This window comes from Triticum aestivum, chromosome 7B, assembly GCF_018294505.1.
Source record: "Triticum aestivum cultivar Chinese Spring chromosome 7B, IWGSC CS RefSeq v2.1, whole genome shotgun sequence".
NCBI classification, from domain to species: domain Eukaryota; kingdom Viridiplantae; phylum Streptophyta; class Magnoliopsida; order Poales; family Poaceae; genus Triticum; species Triticum aestivum.
Genome location: NC_057813.1, coordinates 150585585 through 150606547, shown reverse-complemented (window position 1 = coordinate 150606547; position 20963 = coordinate 150585585). Strand labels below are relative to the sequence as shown.

Below are 20963 nucleotides of genomic sequence, written 5' to 3'. Positions count from 1 at the left end.
GTGTGTGCTGACGTGAGTTATAGTATTACTTTGTATCTGATTTTGTTTTTTCAAGTGAGTGAGACCAAATTATATCTCATCTAAATGAGTTCTAGGCATTTCCATAAAACAAATAAAAAAGAGGGCTCAAATACACTGAGACATGCAACATTAGGGCCTAGTACTTCCGTTCTTTTGAGCTGCGGCTTGTGCAGAGGCGGCTTCTCGAGAGCTGCTTAGAGATACTGCAGTGGAAATAAGCTCTTAAGGAACTTGCGGTCCAGTTCTTTTTGGCTTTAGTTTATTTTCATAGGTTTTTGAAGGCAAGTGTATTCTGCAATGCCCTTGAGCGCGAAGTCACTTTTAGGGTAGTTACCGGTGAAGTATCTATCGTTCACACATGCATCATGATTCGTGCAGGAATCTACCAATCAAACACAATAACAGTCGCGCAATGTGCGCACTCTGGTGGTTTTGGGCGCACGGGGCGTTGGCGAGGCGTTGTGCACACCCGAACGCTCGCGAGTGCCACGTCGTGTGCAGCGGTTGGGCGTAGCGATGGAAAAAAAATGACCTATTCAGGCTCTCCTCGCGACCCTCCTCTCCTTCCTAATCTCCTGCCGCCGCCACCCGGTCCTTCCTCCTCGCCTCTGCCATTCGATCTCCGCCGCTCGGTCTTCTCCCCTGCATGCGCTCCGTCCCTTCCTCCTCGTTGGCGCTCAACTGGCAGTTGATGAGCAGCGGCGGACGAGCAGCGGCGGACGAGATCGGCGCGTCACGAGAGCGAACACGGCAGCTATCACGGGCAGAGCAGAGCGAAGCCGGCGTGGCGGCCGGGCGCGATCTGGAGAACTAGTGGGCGGTGATGCCCGATATGGGCCGGCGCGACCTACGCAGCGGAGCGATCTGGACGAGATGACTGGTGCCGGTTTCCTCACCATGCTGCGACCAGTGCCTCGGCAGGTGAGTTGTGTTGTTGTCCTCTTCGACGACGACGGCGGGCGGCACGCCCATCAGTGCCCGTGTGCCCCGACCGATGTGGACTGCTTGCGTTGGGCCATAGCAGCTGCTTGCTCAAGCCGGCGTGTGGACTGCCTGGTAAGCTCTATCAATCCACTCTGAATCTGCTTGTTCTTGCAATCTTGCTCTGTCCAATTTGGGGTTTGATATGCAGGGTCGCGTCCAACCCACTGCCAGTGAATTTTATTCTTCTGAATTGATGTGTTGCAGTGATCGGCTGCCCCGCTGCCTAAAATATATGTGCCCTTAAGGCGTGGTTTCCATGGGGATAAGAAACTGAGTTGGTTTTCAAGTGGTACCTGAATGTCTACACCTTGACAAGCTTGACTAAGCACTAGTGGTTGGGGCACCACCCAGTGGCGCCGCTTGAGAGAAAGCCGTGCACGTTTTTTCATTTAAAAAAATACATAGAGTGCTCGCCTCCGTCTAAAAAACATGTCGGAAAGAAAATCCTCACCTTCATCTAAAAAAAAAGTAAAAAAGAAAAATTTTACCACCACAACTTACCATCGAGTGCCACTTTGCATAACCCTACAACAACAACAACAAAGCCTTTAGTCCCAAGCAAGTTGGGGTAGGCTAGAGGTGAAACCGATAAGATCTCGCAACCAACTTGCCCATTTTCCACCACACCCGGGTCCGATGTGGCGCGTCGCTGAGAGGGTTACGCCCCAACGAAAATCTTTTGGGTTTCATCTCCATAAGAGTGGCTGAGTTTTTACGTTGGCTCGCCAAGCCTATCACAACCCTCCTCCTTTACCCGGGCTTGGGACCGGCTATGTTGAGACAACATAGGCGGAGTTCCACTTTGCATAACCCTCCATTTAGAAAATATGAAAGGTCCCCACATCCATCTAAAAAATACATTTAGAAATAATCCACACCTTCATCTAAAAAATCCAAAAGATTTTTCACCGCGGCCAACCAGCTTGCGCCACGTGGCATAGCTGGTTGGCCGTCCTTCATGCGTAGCTTAATGGGTTTAATTCCCCTACTAAATTTCACAAGAGAGCCTTCTATTGTCGTTTTTAGGACTGAATATATTTGATGCGTGGTTCAATAGAAATGTGGACACACGGATAGTGCCTTTTCACTATCATACAGTCCCAACAAAAAGACTCTCTGCGAAATCAATTCTGGTGTCTTGTTTGTTGTTTTATTTGATGTGAGGTAATATTCTGTTGCAGTGTTTAGTATATTTTATCTTTTCGTTTTTTATTTGAAGAAAGATGTTTTTCTTCCTTAAGAAAATATTATTTCGTAAATAGAACAATAGTCACCACACATGATCTTCCACCAAGTAGAAATTTTTGTGTGTGCAACTAAGATTGATTTCCAGATCAATTTGTGAAGGTGCGGCCCCATTCCCCCACCCCTCTCTGGGTTTGCTAGGAGCGCACCCACTGCCCACACCCGACCTCGCCACCGGGCCGCATCTTGGCGGAGCTAACACCGTAGGCCTCCATCTCTGCCGAAGAAGGGTTATTATCACATCCATCCCCACCCAAGAGCGCTCTAATCCTCTCGACAATGCTCACCACAGTTGCAGTTGCGAGCGCGGAAGCCGCTGTCCCATACCGAGGATGTGCAGACTGCAGGCATGTTTTAGATTATGATTGTGAAAGGCAGACAATTATGGTCTGCGATACTTTTTTACCAGAAATAGTACTGAACATGTTCTGATTTTACTAGAAGATTCATGTGGGCATTCATGTTATTGAAGAATTTTTCGAAATGGAAAGCTGAAGGCTGAATGTTTTTCCATTAACATTCTACATGTGCTGCTATAGATTGGTCAATGAAGGCCTCAACCATTGGAGGCACAAAATTGTGAAGCTTAAGATTCCCCACCCTTGTTTCAATCTCCGAGGATTTCTCAATGGTGAGCATTGCTTTTGTTTCCCTTGTCCTAATCTCTACCTCAAGATGCAATAGTTCTTATTGTACTACTTGGATTGTTATCTCATTGTAGTCTCTACTGTTATTTAATATAATAATAGTCCTATATTTCTCATGCAGGAGGGTTTGTTTAACACGGATAAGCCTTTTTACCTTATTCTTGCTTTACACACTAATATCAGTTAAATGAATTTCTGATATGATTGCTTCAGTGATAATTTTTGCAGAAGCACATGCTGATGGTGCACTTGCCTTTGGAATAATTACTTTGCTCTACAACAGTATGAAGGGTAAGCTAATTCTATTGTCACTGTGCTTCACACTTCTCTGTCATGGTTTACAGATTCAGATCTAGCAATTATGCTAAAGGCAGAGACAGAGAAGGGGATTAGTGGAGTGGATTTTCATTTTCAGTACTGGCTTTTACCATGACCCTGTCGTTGCCTCGTACTACAGCAACATATATGGTCAGTACTACATCTATGAGAATGGATATTACGTGTTATGGACTTCAGATGCGGTACTTACAAGTTCATCTGGTTACTCGAAATTTCTCGATGTGTCATTTTCTTACAGATAAATACTTAATAGGTACAGAGCTGCTGAGAGAAGGGTAGACATATCTACAAAGTTACGTATTTCCTACAGTTATTTCTCTTTTGTGTGCTAAAATATGTTTTCTGAACCAAGGGTGATGAGCAATTATTAAAAATTAAGTACTCCCTCCGGTCAATTGACGCTGCTTTAGTACAAAGTTAGTGCAACTTTGTACTAAACCACCGTCAATTAATACGGATCGGAGGGAATATAATATTTGGTGACGTATGTTTTTCATTGATGATCTATTTCTTAAAATAAATATTTTAATTCCCCATTGATTTTGTTTTATTGCCACACTTGTTTAGGCGAGGCCCTTTGTAAAAGATTGTAGAACCTATACAGCCTACTATCTACAAACATGGTCCTGATTTGGGATGGAATCAAATGACGTTTCTGTTCTCTGAACCCCATTTGTAGAGCTATGCTAAAGTGTTAAAAAGTGTACATATGCCATGTTCTACAATCAACTTATCTTACTTATGAATGCCCTCGCAGAAAACATGTTAATATTTGTTCCATTGTCTTTCAGGAGGGCCACAAGCCTAGTATGATTTGTCAGAGCGACATCTACCCTCCCTGCCACAAATGATTGATCCTTTTAACCAGGTTTGGGAATAGAAACATTAGGGCTTTTGCTGAATGGATTGTAGCTTTTGTCTTGCACTGAACTTAACAAGTGCCTATGCAGATTCAGAATCCGAACTTTCGTTTCATTAAAAAAGAAAACCGAGGTTGGTCATCCATGATGCATTTATAGATCCATTTGATGATGAATCCCATCCCATCTTGAATACCCCTCCCTTCATTTCAAAGGTACTAGACTACTAGCTAGCATTACCTTGTTTGTGTTTGCCGATTAAGTTTTGAGATGAATAGCTATTATTTTTATTCTGAATCTTTTATATATGACAACTTCTGTACATACTGATGTCCAGATAAATCAGCTATGTAGTTTTGATATTTCATATATACCATCAATTTTTTCCTCAAGCAATGAGATTAAAATCAGTTCTGTGTTGTGCAACAAATATCATCAGAGTGATCACTCCAAGATTTTAATATTGGTAATTATGTATGGTCCTAGCCATTTTTGGTAGCATACTGTAGCCAAGATATAGTATGTACTGTCATTTTTCTTTTTGTGGTTGAAAGATATGACAGTTCAGTTGTCCAACAAGAATTTTAGAGGTTACTTCAGAACTTTGGGTCATTAGTTTGGAGAAACATTTTTGGCTTTCCCTCTTCTGCTGCTGTTCATGAGGATATCCCTTTTTTTAAAATTATTGCGTTAATTAAGAAAAGGCTATACCATGTTATTTGGAAATTTATCTCAGCTTTTTTGTTTGCAAATTGATTTGTTGAACTTTTGGTGTAAGGAGATCAACTACCTCTTGCTTGCATTGCATGTTAAAACGCTTTGGTGAAGAAATATGTAATATAAGAGGTATTCTCCTCTTCAGTTTGACTTCTTGACAAATGAAATAAAAGTGAATTCTTAATGGAAATACACCCGATCCTTTCTATATGGCAATGACAGTTCTAGGATTAGTAGTTCTACTTAATATTTCTTATTATTTGTTGTCAAATACACCTAAAGGCACCATAGTATTTATTTTTGTTAATAATCATTGACTTGATATTAGAGCTTTATCGTCTCAGTTTATATTTTTTCAAATGGATTTGCTTATCAAATGGTTGTCTCTTGGGTAATGTGTGCACTTAATTCAAGCCAAGTTATGAACTGGAATGCATTTGCAAGCAGAGGAGCGTGTCCGGCTGTTGTCGTACGAGAAGAAGCTAGTGTGTGCAGCTGAGGACCCAGGATGCTAACGGTGTAGAGTCGTTCACCATCGAGAGGACCAGGGCTTCCATCATGGTCCTCCGGACCAAGCTCAACATATCTGCCGCCTTCATCGACAACTTGTCCTGGAGGATCATTGCCGTCTGCAACGACTCACCTGAATGTACGCCTGTGATGGCATTTTAGTTTCTTCCCCACGTGATGCATCAATACAATAAGTTTATCAAGAATTGCATGAATGTGCTATCCAGATCCAAAAAGAAAATGAAGGTGTCGTTCCCCAACCTGGCACTGCCCAGTCCATTTTAGTCTTATTGTTTCACTCAGCAACTTTACAGCTACTTCCATATTCCTCTGCTTAGTCTTAGACAAATGCAGATAAGAAAGTGAGCATTCCTCTACTTAATCTGATCCATTAACAATACTTAGTATAGACAAGAAAGTGAAAGGGGCGCACCCCACCTGGCACCGCCCCAGCTTCCTTTCAGGCGGCGCACCAAGGGTGCGCCCCAACCACTAGTTAATTATCAGTTGTTGCCATACCAAGCCTATATGAGACTATATACAGCTCCTGGACCCCATAATGCATGCACGGTAGAAAAAAGTTGTCAGTCTCTCTCTTCTCTTACACACTAAATGAAGCCTTTTAGAGCAACTCCAATGGGGCGACCCATTTCGTCCGCCCGCGTCCGTTTGGGTCGGCACGGACAAAAGTGACAACCCAACGCACCGACCCAAACTCAAATCGTGTCCGCCTGGCGTCTGCGCCGACCCATTTCCGGCCCAAAATTGCGCCTGGAATGCGTCGGCGCGGACGCGAAGCACACGCTCCGCGCGTCTCCTCGTCGTCCGCCCCGTCCCCACCTGGCGACCACCCAACCGCCACCGATCGTCTTATTTATGATGACCACCGACAGTGGGCCCACGCGTCAGCCAATGCGCGCGTCCTTTTTTAACCACGCGTGCGGCAGGGTCGGCCTCATCCACTTCTCTCGTCCACATCTGGCCCCCCACCACTCCCTTTGCTTCCTCGCCGGCGACCGCAAACCCTAGCGCGCCCATGGGCCTCTTCGGCAGCAGCAAGGGCAAGGGCAAGGGCACCACCGGCGCCTCGTCATCCCGTGCTCCCCCTCCCCCTCCACTGCCGGCGCGTTTTCGCCCTGAATGCCGGCGCCTGCACATCCCCGTGCACCAGGCGCGGTGGCACTGGGAATACATGCAGCCCCTCCCCTACCCCGACGTGACGCTGCCGCATCATTGGCATTTGGATCCAAACCGGAGCCCGGTGCCGGCGGTTCCGCGGACCCAGCAGGCGCACGACGACGAGGTGCGCCGGCGCCGCGCACTGCTCACGCCGGAGCAGCGTCGGCTGCCCGAGTACGCCGCCGACTCTCCCAACTGGGAGGCTTGATTCGCCCTCAAACACGAGGAGCAACGGCGCTCGGGTGTCGACGTCGTCCCGCCGCCGTTCCCACCGCCGCCCCCAGAGGTAGAGCCGGAGGACATGGAGGCGGAGGCGGAGTACCAAGCCGCCCTCGAGGAGGCCCTGCAGCACATGCTGGAGGCTAGCCGCATCGACGAGGACGCGCACTGGGACGGGCTGGAGCAAGCCCTTGCACTGTCGGCGGCGGGGGACTCCGTCCACAGTCCGATCTTCGTGTCGTCGCCTCCACCATCACCGCCCGTCCAGCACAAGCCGGAGCCGGAGCCGTCGCGTAAGCGCTCCCTGTTGGGGAACGTAGTAATTTCAAAAAAAATCCTAGCACACACAAGATCATCGTGATGCATAGCAACGAGACGGGAGAGTGTGTCCACGTACCCTCGTAGACCGAAAGCGGAAGCGTTGGCACAACGCGGTTGATGTAGTCGTACGTCTTCACAGCCCGACCGATCAAGCACCGAAACTACGACACCTCCGAGTTCTTGCACACGTTCAGCTCGATGACGTTCCCCATACTCCGATCCAGCAGAATGTCTGGGAAGAGTTTCGTCAGCACGACGGCGTGGTGATGATCTTGATGTTCTACCGTCGCAGGGCTTCGCCTAAGCACCGCTACAATATTATCGAGGAGAACTATGGTGGAGGGGGGCACCGCACACGGCTAAGAGATCAATGATCAATTGTTGTGTCTATCGGGTGCCCCCCTCCCCCGTATATAAAGGAGTGGAGGAGGGGGCCGGCCAAGGGGAGTGGCGCGCCCTAGGGGGGAGTCCAATCCCAACTGGGAGTAGGACTCCCCCTTTCCTATTAGGAGAGGGAGAGGGAAGGAAGAGGTGGGAGGGAAGAAGGAAAGGGGGCCGACCCCCCTCCCAATTCGGTTTGGGGTTGGGGGGGCGCCCCCTCCTTTGCTTCTTCTCCCTCCTTTCCACTAAGGCCCAATAAGGCCCATATACCTCCCGGGGGCTTCCGATAACCTCCCGGAGCTCCGGTATTGTCCCAATCTCACCCGGAACCTTTCCGGTGTCCAAATATAGTCGTCCAATATATTGATCTTTATGTCTCGAACATTTTGAGACACCTCGTCAAGTCCGTGCTCATATCCGGGACTCCGAACAACCTTCGGTACATCAAAACTTATAAACTCATAATAAAAATGTCAACAAAACCTTAAGCATGCAGACCCTACGGGTTCGAGAACTATGTATACATGACCGAGACTCGTTTTCGGTCAATAACCAATAGTGGAACCTGGATGCTCATATTGGCTCCTACATATTCTACGAAGATCTTTATCGGTCAAACCGCATAACAACATACGTTGTTCCCTTTGTCATCGGTATGTTACTTGCCCGAGATTCGATCGTCGGTATCCAATACCTAGTTCAATCTCGTTACCGGTAAGTCTCTTTACTCGTTACGTAATGCATCATCTCGTCACTAACTCATTTGCTACATTGCTTGCAAGGCTTATAGTGATGTGCATTACCGAGAGGGCCCAGAGATACCTCTCCGACAATCAGAGTGACAAATCCTAATCTCAAAATACATCAACTCAACAAGTACCATTGGAGACACCTATAGAGAACCTTTATAATCACCCAGTTACGTTGTGACGTTTGGTAGCACACAAAGTGTTCCTCCGGTAAATGGCAGTTACATAATCTCATAGTCATAGGAACATGTATAAGTCATGAAGAAAGCAATAGCAACATACTAAATGATCAAGTGCTAAGCTAACGGAATGGGTCAAGTCAATCACATCATTCTCCTAATGATGTGATCCCGTTAGTCAAATGACAACCCATGTTTATGGTTAGGAAACTTAACCATCTTTGATTTACGAGCTAGTCAAGTAGATTCATACTAGTGACACTATGTTTGTCTATGTATTCACACATGTATTATGTTTCCAGATAATACAATTCTAGCATGAATAATAAACATTTATCATGATATAAGGAAATAAATAATAACTTTATTATTGCCTCTAGGGCATATTTCCTTCAGTCTCCCACTTGCACTAGAGTCAATAATCTAGATTACACAGTAATGATTCTAACACCCATGGAGCCTTGGTGTTGATCATGTTTTGCTCGTGGAAGAGACTTATTCAACGGGTCTGCAACATTTAGATCCGTATGTATCTTGCAAATCTCTATGTCTCCCACCTGGACTTGGTCCCGGATGGAATTGAAGCGTCTCTTAATGTGCTTGGTTCTGTTCTGAAATTTGGATTCCTTTGCCAAGGCAATTGCACCAGTATTGTCACAAAAGATTTTCATTGGACCCGGTACACTAGGTACGACACCTAGATCGGATATGAACTCCTTCATCCAGACTCCTTCATTTGCTGCTTCCGAAGCAGCTATGTACTCCGCTTCACATGTAGATCCCGCTACGACGCTTTGTTTAGAACTGCACCAACTGACAGCTCCACCGTTTAATATAAACACGTAGCCGGTTTGCGATTTAGAATCGTCCGGATCAGTGTCAAAGCTTGCATCGACGTAACCATTTACGACTAGCTCTTTGTCACCTCCATAAACGAGAAACATATCCTTAGTCCTTTTTAGGTATTTCAGGATGTTCTTGACCGCTGTCTAGTGATCCACTCCTGGATTACTTTGGTACCTCCCTGCTAAACTAATAGCAAGGCACACATCAGGTCTGGTACACAGCATTGCATACATGATAGAGCCTATGGCTGAAGCATAGGGAACTTCTTTCATTTTCTCTCTATCTTCTGCAGTGGTCGGGCATTGAGTCTGACTCAATTTCACACCCATTTTGAACTTTTTCAAAACTTTATCAAGGTATGTGCTTTGTGAAAGTCCAATTAAGCGTCTCGATCTATCTCTATAGATCTTGATGCCTAATATGTAAGCAGCTTCACCGAGGTCTTCCATTGAAAAACTTTTATTCAAGTATCCTTTTATGCTATCCAGAAACTCTATATCATTTCCAATCAATAATATGTCGTCCACATATAATATTAGAAATGCTACAGAGCTCCCACTCACTTTCTTGTAAATACAGGCTTCTCCAAAAGTCTGTATAAAACCATATGCTTTGATCACATTATCAAACTGTTTATTCCAACTCCGAGAGGCTTGCACCAGTCCATAAATGGATCGCTGGAGCTTCCACACTTTGTTAGCATCCTTTGGATTGACAAAACCTTCTGGTTGCATCATATACAACTCTTCTTCCAGAAATTCATTCAGGAATGCAGTTTTGACATCCATTTGCCAGATTTCATACTCATAAAATGCGGAAATTTCTAACATGATTCGGACAGACTTAAGCATCACTACGGGTGAGAAATTCTCATCGTAGTCAACCCCTTGAACTTGTCAAAAACCTTTTGCAACAAGTCGAGCTTTGTAGACAGTAACATTACCATCAGAGTCAGTCTTCTTCTTAAAAATCCATTTATTCTCGATGGCTTGCCGATCATAGGGCAAGTCAACCAAAGTCCACACTATGTTCTCATACATGGATCCCATCTCAGATTTCATGGCTTCAAGCCATTTTGCGGAATCTAGGCTCATCATCGCTTCCTCATAGTTCATAGGTTCGACATGGTCAAGTAACATGACCTCCAAAATAGGATTACCGTACCACTCTGGCGCGGATCTTACTCTGGTTGACCTAGGAGGTTCTGTAGTAACTTGTTCTGAAGTTTCATGATCATTATCATTAGCTTCCTCACTTATTGGTGTAGTCGTCACAGGAACCGGTTTCTGTGATGAGCTATTTTCCAATAAAGGAGAAGGTACAGTTACCTCATCAAGTTCTACTTTCCTCCTACTCACTTCTTTCGAGAGAAACTCCTTCTCTAGAAAGGATCCATTCTTTGCAACAAATGTCTTGAATTCGGATCTGTGATAGAAGGTGTACCCAACTGTTTCCTTTGGGTATCCTATGAAGACACATTTCTCCGATTTGGGTCCAAGCTTATCACGTTGATGTTTTTTCACATAAGCATCGCAGCCCCAAACTTTAAGAAATGACAACTTTGGTTTCTTGCCAAACCATAGTTCATAAGGCGGCGTCTCAACGGATTTTGATGGTGCCCTATTTAACGTGAATGCGGCCGTCTCTAAAGCATAACCCCAAAAAAATAGCGGTAAATCAGTAAGAGACATCATAGATCCCACCATATCTAGTAAAGTATGATTACGATGTTTGGACACACCATTACGCTGTGGTGTTCTGGGTGGCGTGAGTTGCGAAACTATTCCGCATTGCTTCAAATGTAAACCAAACTCGTAACTCAAATATTCTCCTCCACGATCAGATCGTAGAAACTTTATTTTCTTCTTACGATGATTTTCAACTTCACTCTGAAATTCTTTGAACTTTTCAAATGTTTCAGACTTATGTTTCATTAAGTAGATATACCCATATCTGCTCAAATCATCTGTGAAGGTGAGAAAATAACGATATCCGCCACGAGCCTCAACATTCATTGGACCAAATACATTAGTATGTATGATTTCCAAAAAAATCAGTTCCTCTCTCCATAGTACCGGAGAACGGCGTTTTAGTCATCTTGCCCATGAGGCATGGTTCGCAAGTACCAAGTGATTCATAATTAAGTGATTCCAAAAGTCCATCAGTATGGAGTTTCTTCATGCGCTTTACACCAATATGACTTAAACGGCAGTGCCACAAATAAATTGCACTATCATTATCAACTCTGCATCTTTTGGCTTCAACATTATGAATATGTGTATCACTACTATCGAGTTTCATCAAAAATAGACCACTCTTCAAAGGTTCATGACCATAAAAAATATTACTCATATAAATAGAACAACCATTATTCTCAGATTTAAATGAATAACCGTCTCGCATCAAACAAGATCCAGATATAATGTTCATGCTCAACGCTGGCACCAAATAACAATTATTTAGGTCTAAAACTAATCCCGAAGGTAGATGTAGAGGTAGCGTGCCGACGGCGATCACATCGACTTTGGAACCATTTCCCACGCGCATCGTCACCTCGTCCTTAGCCAGTGTCCGCTTAAACCGTACTCCCTGTTTCGAGTTGCAAATATTAGCAACAGAACCAGTATAAAATACCCAGGTGCTACTACGAGCTCTGGTAAGGTACACATCAATAACATGTATATCGCATATACCTTTGTTCACCTTGCCATCCTTCTTATCCGCCAAATACTTGGGGCAGTTCCGCTTCTAGTGACCAGTCTTCTTGCAGTAGAAGCACTCAGTCTCAGGCTTAGGTCCAGACTTGGGTTTCTTCTCTTGAGCAGCAACTTGTTTGCTGTTCTTCTTGAAGTTCCCCTTCTTTTTCCCTTTGCCCTTTTTCTTGAAACTGGTGGTCTTATTGACCATCAACGCTTGATGCTCCTTCTTGATTTCTACCTCCGTAGCTTTTAGCATTGCGAAGAGCTCGGGAATTGTCTTTTCCATCCCTTGCATATTATAGTTATAACGAAGCTCTTGTAGCTTGGTGGCAGTGATTGAAGAATTCTATCAATGACTATCATCCGGAAGATTAACTCCTAGTTGAATCAAGTGATTGTTATACCCAGAAATTCTGAGTATATGCTCACTGACAGAACTATTCTCCTCCATCTTGCAGCTATAGAACTTATTGCAGACTTCATATCTCTCAATCCGGGCATTTGCTTGAAATATTAACTTCAACTCCTGGAACATCTCATATGCTCCATGACGTTCAAAACATCGTTGAAGTCCCGGCTCTAAGCCGTAAAGCATGGCACACTGAACTATCGAGTAGTCCTCAGCTTTGCTCTGCCAGATGTTCACAACATCTGGTGTTGCTCCTGCAGCAGGTTTGGCACCCAGCGATGCTTCCAGGATGTAATTCTTCTGTGCAGAAATGAGGATAATCCTCAAGTTACGTAGCCAGTCCGTGTAATTGCTACCATCATCTTTCAACTTTGCTTTCTCAAGGAACGATTAAAATTCAACGGAACAACAGCACGAGCCATCTATCTACAACAAACATAGACAAACAAAATACTATCAGGTACTAAGTTCATGATAAATTTAAGTTCAATTAATCATATTACTTAAGAACTCCCACTTAGATAGACATCTCTCTAAAGTGATCACGTGATCCAAATCAACTAAACCATAACCGATCATCACGTGAAATGGAGTAGCTTTCAATGGTGAACATCACTATGTTGATCATATCTACTATATGATTCATGCTCGACCTTTCGGTCTCAGTGTTCCGAGGCCATATCTGCATATGCTAGGCTCGTCAAGTTTAACATGAGTATTCTGCGTGTGCAAAACTGGCTTGCACCCGTTGTAGATGGACGTAGAGCTTATCACACCTGATCATCACGTGGTGTCTGGGCACGACGAACTTTGGCAACGGTGCATACTCAGGGAGAACACGTTTATCTTGAAATTTAGTGAGAGATCATCTTATAATGCTACCGTCAATCAAGGCAAGATAAGATGCATAAATATAAGTGATATGATATGGCCATCATCATCTTGTGCTTGTGATCTCCATCTCCGAAGCACCGTCATGAGCACCATCGTCACCGGCGCGACACCTTGATCTCCATTGTAGCATCATTGTCGTCTCGCCAACTATTGCTTCTACGACTATCGCTACCGCTTAGAGATAAAGTAAAGCAATTACAGGGCGATTGCACTTCATACAATAAAGCGACAACCATATGGCTCCTGCCAGTTGCTGATAACTTCGGTTACAAAACATGATCATCTCATACAATAAAATATAGCATCACGTCTTGACCATATCACATCACAACATGCCCTGCAAAAACAAGTTAGACGTCCTCTACTTTGTTGTTGCAAGTTTTGCGTGGCTGTTACGGGCTTTAGCAAGAACCGTTCTTACCTACGCATCAAAACCAAAACGATAGTTTGTCAAGTTAGAGCTGTTTTAACCTTCGCAAGGACCGGGCGTAGCCACACTCGGTTCAACTAAAGTTGGAGAAACAGACACCCGCTAGTCACATGTGTGCAAAGCACGGCGGTAAAACCTGTCTCGCGTAAGCGTACGCGTAATGTCGGTCCGGGCCGCTTCATCCAACAATACCTCCAAACCAAAGTATGACATGTAGGTAAGCAGTATAACTTGTATCGCCCACAACTCACTTGTGTTCTACTCGTGCATAGAACATCAACGCATAAAACCTAGGCTCTGATGCCACTGTTAGGGAACGTAGTAATTTCAAAAAAATTCCTACGCACACACAAGATCATCGTGATGCATAGCAACGAGAGGGGAGAGTGTGTCCATGTACCCTCATAGACCGAAAGCTGAAGCGTTAGAAGAACGCGGTTGATGTAGACGTACGTCTTCACAGCCCGACCAATCAAGCACCGAAACTACGGCACCTCCGAGTTATTGCACACGTTCAGCTCGATGACGTTCCCCGTACTCCGATCCAGCAGAATGTCGAGGAAGAGTTTCGTCAGCACGACGGCGTGGTGATGATCTTGATGTTCTACCATCGCAGGGCTTCACCTAAGCACCGCTACAATATTATCAAGGAGAACTATGGTGGAGGGGGGCACCGCACATGGCTAAGAGATCAATGATCAATTGTTGTGTCTATGGGGTGCCCCCCTCCCCCGTATATAAAGGAGTGGAGGAGGGGGCCGGCCAAGGGGGGTGGCGCGCCCTAGGGGGGATTCCAATCCCAACCGGGAGTAGGACTCCCCCTTTCCTATTTGGATAGGGAGAAGGAAGGAAGAGGTGGGAGGGAAGAAGGAAAGGGGGGCCCGGCACCCCTCCCCATTCGGATTGGGCATGGGGGGCGCGCCCCCTCCTTTGCTTCTTCTCCCTCCTTTCCTCTAAGGCCCAATAAGGCCCATATACCTCCCGGGGGGTTCTGATAACCTCCCGGAGCTCCGGTATTGTCCCAATCTCACCCGGAACCTTTCCGGTGTCCAAATATAGTCGTCCAATATATTGATTTTTATGCCTCGAACATTTTGAGACTCCTTGTCAAGTCCGTGATCATATCCGGGACTCCGAACAACCTTCTGTACATCAAAACTTATAAACTCATAATAAAATTGTCAACGAAACCTTAAGTGTGCGGACCCTATGGGTTCGAGAACTATGTAGACAAGACCGAGACTCGTTTCCGGTCAATAACCAATAGCAGAACCTGGATGCTCATGTTGGCTGCTACATATTCTACGAAGATCTTTATCGGTCAAACCGCATAACAACATACGTTGTTCCCTTTGTCATCGGTATGTTAGTTTCCCGAGATTCGATCATCGGTATCCAATAGCTAGTTCAATCTCGTTACCGGTAAGTCTTTTTACTCGTTACGTAATGCATCATCTCGTAACTAACTCATTAGCTACATTGCTTGCAAGGCTTATAGTGATGTGCATTACCGAGAGGGCCCAGAGATACCTCTCCGACAATCGGAGTGACAAATCCTAATCTCGAAATACGTCAACTCAACAAGTACCATTGGAGACACCTGTAGAGCACCTCTATAATCACCCAGTTACGTTGTGAGGTTTGGTAGCACACAAAGTGTTCCTCCGATAAACGGGAGTTACATAATCTCATAGTCATAGGAACATGTATAAGTCATGAAGAAAGCAATAGCAACATACTAAACGATCAAGTGCTAAGCTAACGGAATGGGTGAAGTCAATCACATCATTCTCCTAATGATGTGATCATGTTAGTCAAATGACACCCCATGTCTATGGTTAGGAAACTTAACCATCTTTGATTTACGAGCTAGTCAAGTAGAGGCTTACTAGTGACACTATGTTTGTGTATGTATTCACACATGTATTATGTTTCCGGGTAATACAATTCTAGCATGAATAATAAACATTTATCATGATATAAGGAAATAAATAATAACTTTATTATTGCCTCTAGGGCATATTTCCTTCACTCCCCGCCTCCACCCACTTGGCCAGAGGAAGCCTACTCGTGGACGGGCCAGTAACATGAGTGGGTGAGTGCGCCTCCCATCCACTTCGCCGCCACGCCGGAGGAGGAGGCGGCCCACCTCGAGCGATGGAAGGAGCACTGGCTCCGCCAGGAGCAGGCCGACAGCGAGGAGCAGATGCGCTACGAGGCCATGCTCCAATGGGACGCGGAGGCGCTCCGGCTCGAGGAGGAGGAGGAGGAGCGCGCACGGCTTGCCGCAATGCCGCCGCCCAATAGACGCCGGAGGAGGCTGCCCTGGCAGCATACCAGGCGGCGTTCGGGTGGCCTGGCCTGCTCCGGTCTTCATCGACCTCACCGACGACGGCGGCGTCGAGGGCAAGGGCAAGGACAACGACATCTAGAGCAGCGTGCGGGGCGGCAGCAGGCGGGCGCAGACTTTTTTTAATGTTTTATTTAATGTTTATTAGATTTAGGTGGACTTTGGCCGGCGTTTGACCGGCCACTTTATGTTAATTATGTTTATTTATGTTTATTTCGTGCAACTTGTTTTTTTTCACGCCGGCACATTTGGGTCGGCCTCCCCATTGGGCGGTCGAGCCGACCCATTTTAAAATGCGGACGTGCACGTTCGCCTGGCCGACCCAAACGGACAAAAAGCGGACAAAGCGCGCGTCCGTTTGGGTCGCCCCGTTGGAGTTGCTCTTATTTCATTTTTTTCTCATTTAAATCATTCATATATTTTAGACCACAAACTCATGTTTGAAACTTTTTTATATATTTGAATTCTTAGCCCTTTATAATAAGACCAATTTTGATACATTTCAAAAGTGTTTAAATTTCAATGTTTCAATTCATTTGAAATTGGTTTTCATTTTAGTGAATTCTTTCTTTTTTTGGAATGAGTGAAACTTGTGTTTTTAAAACGAGAGAAGGATATTTAGTGAAATTAGTTTGTTTCCAAAGAGAGAAAATTTGAAAGTATTTTTGAAAAAGTGAAATATGTTATGAAATTATTGAAATGTATGAACTCATTTTTTTAATAGTGGAGTCTTATCCAAAATAAGTGAAATGGTTTCTGGATTAAGTGAAATATGCCTGAAATAACTGAAATGTTTTTATAAAAAAATTGAAACCGGATTCTTAATTTGAGTGGAATAAATTTGTGAATATATTTTTTGAAATAGTTGAAGTGAATACGATGTTGGGAGCTGCTTAGAACAAGACCAATGAGTGAAATATGTTCTCATTTTTTGTGAAATTATTTTTTTGGACTGCGAAACATGAGTTTTTGAAAAGCAGTGAAGCTTTTCTAGTGAAATTAGTTTGTTTCAAAAGAGTGATCTTTAAAAGTATTTTGAAAAAGTGAAATATGTTATGAAGTTATTGAAATATATTAGATCTTTAATTTTTGAAATAGCGGAGTCTTATCCGAAATAAATGAAATAGTATTTTGAGAAAGTGTAGTACATCAGAAAATTGAAATGGTTCTAAGAAAAAAAAATAAAACCAGATTCTTGAACCGAGTGAAATAATTTGTGAATCTGTTTTCTGAAATGATTGTTTGAAATTATTCTAAACTATATTTTGAAATAAATGAAATCAGAATTTCAACTCACTGAAATAGTTGAAGTGAAATAAATCGATTGAAACATTTAAATTTCAACGTGTTTGAAATATATTCAAGTTGGTCAGTCTGGACGCCATGAGTTTAAATATATAATGTGTTTCAATAAAAAAATGGTTTAAAAGATACGGTTGAGTTAAATTAGCAAAGGTAAAAATAAAAGTATGGATTTATTGTGTAAGAGAAGAGAGATGAGACTTGTCTACATGCATGTTGATGACATCATGTGGTGGGCCAGCGTGGTGAAATACCAACATTAGTAAATATGAGCAAACAATATTAAGTATACTGCATGTGGTATAAACTACAGTATGTGTGGTGCTGCGAGGTGATTGGCTGGAGCTGTGCCGCTAGCTACCGGTTCTGGTAGAAAAGCTTTTTCGTGCCCACCATGTAACATCATGCTGCTACCTAAGGGCATCTCTAACCGATTTCCTATTTGGCATTAGCAGAGGATAAATTTGGTTATCCTGTAATCATACTCCTATCTTTGTTAGAGTAAATTTATCCTCCTCGACACCCCCGACTTCTAATTATCCAAAACGTCATGGAGTAAAAAAAATTGACCTCTCCACCACCCCCTACGACGTCCCCACCCGCATTGCGTCATCGCCGGCATTGCTTCCAGCGACTACCCACTGTATCTGTCGACACTCCACTGCCTCCCTTCGCCCTCCGCACCGTCCTGCCCCACTCCGAGCAGATCGCCGGAATCAAGCTCAAACATCGTCACCACTGCATCGATCCCGTTCGATAGAGGCTCAGATCTTCTTTCTCCGAGCCTCTCCGTCCACTTCTGGCCATCTCGAAGCCCGCCGTCCATTATATGCTCAACGTCGCTGGCCAGCTGTAACACCTCCACCATGAGTCAAGTGTTCGATGGTTTTCCTAGATGATTTTTTGGTGCTTTTTTTCATCTTGTTTTTTGTTTTGTCAACCGAATTGAACTGAGTCATTTATGGTCAAGATGAAAAGGTTGAGAGAGATGATCTTCGAGGAGTCTTCGTTGGAGGAGGAGGAGGAAGAAGACAATGACGACTTCAAAATGGCCATTGTCATGATCCTCAATGAAGATTTTCAGTGGCATAGGAGAGGATCACAATTTGGCTGTATACACATCAATCGAGATAGAGCGGAGGGCCATGTCAAGATTATGAGAGATTTTTTCGACCCCAATCCAAGCTATCCGGAGAAGTATTTACGTCGGCGATTTTGAATGCATGGAGAAATCTTTCTCACCATTGCAAAAGCCGTGGAGAAGCCTGATGATTGGTCCAAACTCAGGAGAAGTGCGTCCGGAGAGATAAGTATGAGCCCTTTGATGAAGTGTATCATGACTGTTCCAGTGCTAGCATATGGGTGTCCGACTGACATTGTTGACGACTATGTTCGCATTGTAGCAGATGCAATCTTGGAGGTCGTTCGAAGGTACACAAAAGTCGTGATTGAGATCTTTGGGCCGGAGTACATGAGGGAACCCAATGATGAAGACACCGAGAGGCTGTTGGCATTGAGTGAAGAACGAGGATGGCCTGGGATGCTTGGATCAATTGACTGCATGCACTGGACATGGAAGAAATGTCCTCCATGATGGAAATGTTAGTACAAAAGCCACTAGAATTCCTGAGGTTGTTGCATCAGAGGATCTATATAATTTGACATCCTTTCTTTGGATTCCTGGCTCTCATAATGACCTAAATGTGATGTCGAGATCACCAATGTTAGCAAGGCCGTAGATGTTCCTCCTTGCAATATGTTGTCAATGGTCATGAGTACACGATGGGTTACTACCTCGCAGATGGCATCTACCCTTCATGGGCTATATTTGTCAAGACAATCCCGTGCGCTAAAGGTAACAAGAGATCTCACTTTGCAACGTGTCAAGAGTCAACAAGGAAGGTTGTGGAGAGAGCTTTCGGTGTGCTTCAGAAGCGCTTTTCATAATACGTGGCCTTGTCAAGTATTGGAACCCCAAGGCCCTATGGCAAATCATGACATGTGACATCATCTTGCATAATATGATCACTGAAGATGAGAGGCATGCTGAGAACTTCCGATACATCTCCAATGGGGATCCTATTGAGCCGCATCACGACGCAAATAGGATACAAAGATTTCTCAAAGCGCATCACAACATCGAGAACCATGAAGTTCATACCTAGCTCCAAGATAATCTTGTTGAGCCTCAGTGGCATCTCCATAGCACTTCGTAGGTGTCCTTTTATCATGCTCTTTACTTCATTGAAACCTTCTATGTGTTTGAATTTGAATAATTTGGTTTATAAACTATGAATTTGAACCCTTAATTATTATGTTTGAATTTAATATGTGTGCAAATATGTAATTGAAATGTACACCCTTGGTCCTTTTTAGTTTGCATATAAGAATTCCCTAGAGTCAAACTTCATAAAGTTTGACCATATTTATATGAAAAATATATCAATATCTACAATAGGAGAGTTATATGATATAAAAATTAAACTCAGGACACATCTAAATATTGATTTCATATTGGGAATGTTGATATTTTTTCTATAAATTCGGTCAAACTTTATGAAGTCTGACTTCAGGCAAATCTTATACTCAATCCGTCCGGAATTACTTGTCGGAGAAATAAATGTATCTAGATATATTTCAGTTCTAGATACAACCATTTTTATCCATTTATACGACAAGTAATTCTAGACAGAGGGAGTATGTGGAGTCAAAATGATCGGAGGGAGTACTATGTAAATGAAAATTAGAAAGATTTGGCATTCTTTTGCTCCATTATGTTTAAGTGATTGGTTAAAAATGACACTTTTTTAGATGAGTAAATATACTCACCTAAATGATATACTCACGTATCCTCCTCTAAAGTATAGGGGATCGATTAGATATACCCCAAGCATGCCCAAGCTTGCGAGTCAACGATTTTTGGCCAACAAGTCTCATACATAGCTTCCCCAAGCTCTTCGTCAAGGTGCTCACTACTCGATGCCACTGGAGATGACCAGGCTTGTGGGCTCGCACTAGAGTGCCTTCATCCAAGGGTGGTGTTTGCATGATAACTTCATGTTGGACCAGAGCAGAATAGGGAAATTGCACAGCTCTAGCACAGTTGCGGTTATGGTCAAGCTAGGCATAACCAAGGCATTTGTCATCGGATTGGGCCTTATTGCTCCAAGTTCTCAAGAGGCTAGGCTTTGGAGATAGGTGGATCACGTGGACGTGTGGCTTGTTGGCTTCGACCTCCACACGAGTCTTGATGAATTGGACGCCAGGGGAGATCATCATCAATAAGAGAGGCTTGCGGTAGGAGGACCCATTGTCACTGTTGTTGTTCGTTCTAGTGATGGATGGACTGCACTTCATATTGCGAAAGGTGTCAAACCATTGGCTTCTTCACACGCTTGCACGCTTAGGGTTGCATTACCAGGCATCCATTTATGCCGAAGACATGGTGACCTTCATTAAACTCAAATGAGCGAGTTTGCTCATCTATGCCACGATCGTGTTGGACTTCAGAGAGGCTTCCATCCTATGGACCAATGTGGAAATATCAGTGGCTCATTTCATCCGTCGCTCACCAGGACAAAGGGGAGGTTGCTCGTCAACCTTTAAGTTTCCCATTACTCCCCTTCCCGTGCAAGTATTTGGGCCTCTCCCCCCCTCCCTCATGCTATGAAAGCCAACTGTT

At 44.2% G+C, this 20963-nt stretch overlaps 1 long non-coding RNA gene across 9 annotated transcripts; it reads left to right on the top strand.

Moving 5' to 3' along the window:
• Positions 1 to 483: 483 nt before the first annotated feature.
• Positions 484 to 5700, top strand: LOC123157233 (uncharacterized). Of its 9 annotated transcripts, XR_006478827.1 has the most exons (7): positions 486 to 1077; positions 2790 to 2881; positions 3019 to 3365; positions 3475 to 3528; positions 4028 to 4104; positions 4187 to 4311; positions 5261 to 5700. It is a non-coding gene; the product is annotated as an uncharacterized lncRNA (long non-coding RNA). The 9 variants fall into 9 exon arrangements; XR_006478829.1 differs by having other exon boundaries at positions 484 to 1077; positions 3019 to 3418; positions 3490 to 3528; positions 4187 to 5700; XR_006478824.1 differs by having other exon boundaries at positions 4187 to 5700.
• Positions 5701 to 20963: the final 15263 nt, after the last annotated feature.